Raw genomic sequence first — 7,225 nt, forward strand, 5'->3', positions numbered from 1 at the left:
AAGAGCTTGTAATATTTGTATTTTAGAATAGGGTAGGGAATTTTTTATTTTGGGGGGCTTTGTTATTTTATTAGGGGGCTTAGAGTAGGTGTAATTAGTTTAAAATTGTTGTAATATTTTTCTTATGTTTGTAAATATTTTATTATTTTCTGTAACTTAGTTCTTTTTTATTTTTTGTACTTTAGATAGTTTATTTAATTGTATTTATTTGTAGCAATTGTTATTAATTAATTTATTGATAGTGTAGTGTTAGGTTAATTGTAGGTAATTGTAGGTAGTTTATTTAATTATTTTATTGATAGGGTAGTGTTAGGTTTAATTATATCTTAGGTTAGGATTTATTTTACAGGTAAATTTGTTATTATTTTAACTAGGTAACTATTAAATAGTTCTTAACTATTTAATAGCTATTGTACCTGGTTAAAATAATTACAAAGTTGCCTGTAAAATAAATATTAATCCTAAAATAGCTATAATATAATTATAATTTATATTGTAGCTATATTAGGATGTATTTTACAGGTAAGTATTTAGCTTTAAATAGGAATTATTTATTTAATAAGAGTTAATTTATTTCGTTAGATAAAAATTATATTTAACTTAGGGGGGTGTTAGTGTTAGGCTTAGCTTTAGGGGTTAATACATTTATTAGAATAGCGGTGAGCTCCGGTCGGCAGATTAGGGGTTAATAATTGAAGGTAGGTGTCGGCGATGTTAGGGAGGGCAGATTAGGGGTTAATACTATTTATGATAGGGTTAGTGAGGCGGATTAGGGGTTAATAACTTTATTATAGTAGCGCTCAGGTCCGCTCGGCAGATTAGGGGTTAATAAGTGTAGGTAGGTGTCGGCGACGTTGAGGGGGGCAGATTAGGGGTTAATAAATATAACATAGGGGTCGGCGATGTTAGGGGTAGCAGATTAGGGGTACATAGGGATAACGTAGGTGGCGGCGATTTGCGGTCGGAAGATTAGGGGTTAATTATTTTAAGTAGCTTGCGGCGACGTTGTGGGGGGCAAGTTAGGGGTTAATAGATATAATACAGGGGTCGGCGGTGTTAGGGGCAGCAGATTAGGGGTACATAAGTATAACGTAGGTGGCGGTCGGCAGATTAGGGGTTAAAAATTTTAATCGAGTGGCGGCGATGTGGGGGGACCTCGGTTTAGGGGTACATAGGTAGTTTATGGGTGTTAGTGTACTTTAGGGTACAGTAGTTAAGAGCTTTATAAACCGGCGTTAGCCAGAAAGCTCTTAACTCCTGCTATTTTCAGGCGGCTGGAATCTTGTCGTTAGAGCTCTAACGCTCACTGCAGAAACGACTCTAAATACCGGCGTTAGGAAGATCCCATTGAAAAGATAGGCTACGCAAATGGCGTAGGGGGATCTGCGGTATGGAAAAGTCGCGGCTGTAAAGTGAGCGTTAGACCCTTTAATCACTGACTCCAAATACCAGCGGGCGGCCAAAACCAGCGTTAGGAGCCTCTAACGCTGGTTTTGACGGCTACCGCCGAACTCTAAATCTAGGCCATAGTAAAGCAGGGTCAATAGTCGTAAAATGGCATGCTCTTATCCTTTACAGCATGTCATTTTTCAGCTATTATGGCCCTTTAAATTATTGAGGGTGTGGGCATGTTGAGGCAGCAGATTTCCCAGTGTCTAGGGCAGCACATAAATGCATTACACCTCTGTGTCAGACAGTGTTATTGCCATATTTAGAGTGGTGCTGACTTGTACTGCATTCATAGGGAGCTACACCACCTTGGGAGACCAAACAGTATTCCTGACAATATTATAGTATGACTTAGTTATATGGCTACTTCCTGGGCATAGAACAATACACAAGTCACATAATTTGTGCCCAGCAATACTAGCACATATAAGTAAAAGTGTATATATATATATTGTGCTATGTTTATGTAAGTGCGTGGTTCACTGTTATTAATGCTTGTGGTGCACCTGTGTGCTTGTGCAAGTTAGATTGCCTTTATGGAAGTGTGGTAATGTAACTATGTTACTGTATTTTTACTGTGTTTGTGCATATGCGTGATGACTTTGTGGGATGATTTTGTGTTCTGTGTGTGTGAGGTTTTGTGAGATTGAGAACATTTGTGTAAGAAGTGTATGTCGGATTCTCTGCCTGTGCGTGACTGTAAATGTACCTGGCTTTATATGAGTTTACCTCTTCAATATTTGAGTCTGCCTCTTGTCTTTGGGTTTTGGCTAGTGCATGTGTGAGATTCCTTCTGTTTATATTAGTGTGTGTCTGCATGAGTGATTTTATTTACCTAAATGGTTATATGCATTTGTACTTATTTATGTTGATATTAGCTTATGGTTTTTTAATCTGCTTCTAGGTTTTTCATAAGAGTGCATGTATTAAAGGGATACTAAACCCAAATTCTGCCTTTCATAATTCAGATAGAGCATGCAATTTCAAGAAACTTTCTAATTTACTCCTATTATCAATTTTTTCCGTTCTCTTGCTATCGTTATTTATTTATTAGATTTATTCAAGAATCTAAGCTAAGGAGCTGGTCTATTTTTGGTTCAGCACCCTGGATAGCGCTTGCTGATTAGTGGGTACATTTAGCCACCAATCAGCAACTGCAACCCAGATGCTGAACCGAAAATGGGCCGCTTCCTTACATACATTCTTGCTTTTTCAAATAACGATAGCAAGAGAACGAAGAAAAATTGATAATAGGAGTAAATTAGAAAGTTGCTTAAAATTGCATGCTCTATCTGAATTATTAAATTAAAAAAAATGGGTTTAGTGTCCCTTTAAGTTGTACAGTCACCTTTGAATGCTTATTTAACTATTTCAATGTGTGTCTGTGCACGTAAGTTACCTATAATTTAGACTTGTGCAGTTGGCATTTTTGTTCAGTGCTGAATGCGGAAGTAGGTGGACTTTAGTGGTGTTCGGATCTTTTCGGAGCTGTGATTGGATTTGCACAGATACATGTGTGCTTCACTTTCACAAGAAGTTCTGAACATCATGAAAGTCCACCTACTTTTGCATTTGGCATTGAACGAAAATACCGAATGCACAAGTCTTATATCTGTCTGAGAATGTGTGGAGTTGCCTGTGTTTGTTTTTATCTGAGGCTGAGTGAGTGTACCTATGTTTATTTGTGTGAGTCTGTCTGACTTTATGTTGTTTTTCCTGTCCTTAACATGAGTGAGTGTCCCTTTGTTAAGTTTGTTTTTATGTGTGTGTGTCTGAGCATTTTTTGTGCTTTTATGTATTTGTGTACTTGATTATGTGTGAGTGCACCTGTGTTTATGTGTGCGCTTGATCATTAGTGAGTGTGCCTGTGTTTGTATGTGCCTGTGTGTGTCTGAGCATGTGTGAATGTGCCTGTGTTTATTTTAGTGTGTGCTGATGTATCGATATGTGCCTAAGCACGTGTTTGTTTAGATGTGTTCCTGAACATATGTGCCTATGCTCATTTAAATGTGTGCCTGAGCATGGTAAATATACCTTTGTGTGTGTCTTGTTAAATGTTTCTTGTGCATCTGTATTTGTTACAATGTAGGTCTGTGCATATGAGCACGTATGTATTTATTTACGTGTGTGTGTGGTGTGTCTGAGCATCTATGTGAATGTGCCTATGGTTGTGTGTGCCTAAGCCTGTTCATATTTATTTGTATGTGCCTATATTTGTTTGTGGTTGCCTGGATTTATTTGTGTGTGCTTGAGCATGTGTGAGTGTATCACTATCTGTGTTTATTTGGGTGTGCTTGCGCATGTATTAATGTGCTGCCTTCTGTGTATTTGGGTGTGCTTGCGCATGTATTAATGTGCTTCTGTGTATTTGGGTGTGCTTGAGCATGTGTGAATATGTCTATGTTTATTTGTTTGTGCTTCAGCATGTCGGAATGTGGTTGTGTTTATTTGTGTGTGCTTGAGCATGTGTATGTACCTGTCTTTATTGTTGTGTGCTTGAGCATGTGTGAGTGTGTCTGTGTTTATGTGTGTGTACTTGAGCCTGTGTGAATATGGCTGTGTTTATTTATGTGCCTGAGCATGAGTGTGTGTCTGTATTAATTTGTGTGTGTCTGAGTATGAGTGTGTGTCTGTATTTATTTGTGTGTACCTGAGCATGAGTGTTTTTCTGTATTTATCTGTGTGTACCTGAGCATGATGTGTGTGTGCCTGTGTTTATTTGTGTGCCAGAGCATGTGAGTGTGCCTGTGTGTATTTGTGTGCCTAAGCATATTAGTGTGCCTGTGTTTATTTGTGTGCCTGAGCATGTGTGTGTGCCTGTGTTTATTTGTGTGCCAGAGCATGTGTGTCTGTGTGTATTTGTGTGCCTAAGCATGTGAGTGTGCCTGTATTTACTTGTGTGTGCTTGAGCATGTGTGAATGTGGCTGTGTTTATTTGTGTGCCTGAGAATGTTAGTGTGCCTGTGTTTATTGGTGTGCCTGAGCATGTGTGTGTCTGTGTTATTTTATGTGCCTGAGCATGTGAGTGTGTCTGTTTTTATTTGTGTGCACCTTTGTTTATTTCAATGTTTGCTTGATCATTTGTGTGAGTGCCTGTGGATATGTGGGTGTTTGTTTTCCTGTGCACCTGTGTTTATTACAATGTGTGTCTGCACATGATGTAAGCTTGCCTGTATTTATTTACATATGTACTTATGGTAATCATGTGTGCATGTGGTGTGCCTGTGTGCCACACGAGAGCGTGCCTGTGCATTTGCATGAATCCTAGCAGCACATGCCAATCTAACGAATAGTTTTGTGCAGATTATACCTGGCACAGGGGAGACATTGTTCACGACCCAGTACCATTTTATTGCTGGTTCTGAAGCTCCCCATCCCCTTTCCTTTTTCAGCAGGCAGATCCTCCAAAGAGGAGACTCTGATCGTGACGTCAATAGCTCAGAACTGACGCAGCCTTCCAGGGAAGATGAGGTTGGATGCGAGCTGGCTGCAATCTGGGAAGATTTCACCCCACCCTGTATCCCCTATGTAGTGGATTACTGGGACTTCCCTCCCCAAATACCAAGACTCACCCACCGCAAACCTTGTTCCTTTTATAGATGCGCAGCTCTAAATAAAAATATCCATCAGGCTAAGGGTGTGCACTCTGCCCTCATTCTGTATAATAGGGAATGGTACTTCTGAAAAGCAAAGGGTTAAACTGGATGATAAAAAAAAAACACAATCACCTAGCGGTGCCCACAGCCAGCACAAATCCAGAAAAATAACAAAACAAAAACAATAGGAGAAGGAAGAGGGAGCTGCAGTGAGCTGGGTGGGCTGAACAAATAATACATTCTAGTGTCTGTAACCGTGCAACTGCATGAAGTGGCACACAAGAAGAACAGAAAAAATAAACCTACTGAGCTTTCAATTGTGTTTATGGTATATCTGTATGAAGGGATTCTTATGTTTGTCAGGGGTTGTGTGGGTATATGGTTGTGTAAATAAGCTACGTGTGTGTGTGTGTGTGTTTATATTATATTTTAGTCTTTGTGTGGGTATATGGTTGTGTAAATAAGCTACGTATATATATATATATATATATATATATATATATATGTGTGTGTGTGTGTGTTTATATTATATTTTAGTCTTTGTGTGGGTATATGGTTGTGTAAATAAGCTACGTGTATATATATATGTGTGTGTGTGTTTATATTATATTTTAGTCTTTGTGTGGGTATATGGTTGTGTAAATAAGCTACGTGTATATATATATGTGTGTGTGTGTGTGTGTTTATATTATATTTTAGTCTTTGTGTGGGTATATGGTTGTGTAAATAAGCTACGTGTATATATATATGTGTGTGTGTGTGTGTGTTTATATTATATTTTAGTCTTTGTGTGGGTATATGGTTGTGTAAATAAGCTACGTGTATATATATATATGTGTGTGTGTGTGTGTGTGTGTGTGTGTTTATATTATATTTTAGTCTTTGTGTGGGTATATGGTTGTGTAAATAAGCTACGTATATATATATATATATATATATGTGTGTGTGTGTGTTTATATTATATTTTAGTCTTTGTGTGCGCGTGATTCTATATGAGTGTGTTTGTTTATAGTCTGTTGGTGATTGTTAGAATATAAGTGTTTTGATGCAATGCCAGTGTGTCCAATGTAAGCCTGGCTGTGCATATCTATATATCATTGCAGTTAGGCTCTTTGTGTGTATTTGTGTATCTGTGCAGTTAGGATGTGTATTATTTTGTATTCTCTTTAGATATATGCATATTTGTGCAATTAGTTTATGTGTGTGTGTATCAATGCAGTAAGGCTGAGTGTGTTTTTCTATTCCCTTGCAATTAGGCTATGTGTGTATATGTGTGTTGGTGTATCAGTGCAGTTAGGCTGTGTGTGTGTGTTTTTTTTATTCTGGCTGTGTGCATATGTGTATATATGTGCAATTAGGCTGTGTGTGCATGTGTTTTTGTATTTCAGTGAAGTTAGGCTGTGTGTGTGTGTGTGTTTGTGTATTAATGCAGTTATATCTGTATGTTTGTTGGTGTATCAGTGCAGTTAGTATGTGTGTGTGTGTTTTTGTATTTCAGTGCAGTTAGTATGTGTGTGTGTGTTTGTGTATCAGTGCAGTTAGTATGTGTGTGTGTATTTGTGTATCAGTGCAGTTAGTATGTGTGTGTGTATTTGTGTATCAGTGCAGTTAGTATGTGTGTGTGTTTTTGTGTATCAGTGCAGTTAGGCTGTGTGTGTGCGTTTTTATAATGGCTGTGTGCATATGTGTATATGTGTGTGTGTGTGTTTGTGTATCAGTGCAGTGTATGTGTGTGTTTTTGTATTTCAGTGCAGTTAGTATGTGTGTGTGTTTGTGTATCCGTGCAGTTAGTATATGTGTGTGTGTTTGTATTTCAGTGCAGTTACTATGTGTGTGTGTTTTTGTATTTCAGTGCAGTTACTATCTGTGTGTGTTTTTGTATTTCAGTGCAGTTACTATGTGTGTGTGTTTTTGTATTTCAGTGCATTTACTATGTGTGTGTGTGTTTTTGTATTTCAGTGCAGTTACTATGTGTGTGTGTTTTTGTATTTCAGTGCAGTTACTATGTGTGTGCGTGTTTGTATTTCAGTGCAGTTACTATGTGTGTGTGTTTTATATTTGGGCTGTGTGCACATCTGCGGTGTTTGTGTGTATGTGTAATTAGGCTGTGCCTGTGTATTTTATATTCTGTTTGTGTGTCTGGTTGGTCCCGTGTGGTTCTGTATTTGTGTGTCTGTTGC

Source organism: Bombina bombina, chromosome 7 (genome assembly GCF_027579735.1).
Source record: "Bombina bombina isolate aBomBom1 chromosome 7, aBomBom1.pri, whole genome shotgun sequence".
Classification (NCBI taxonomy): Eukaryota; Metazoa; Chordata; class Amphibia; order Anura; family Bombinatoridae; genus Bombina; species Bombina bombina.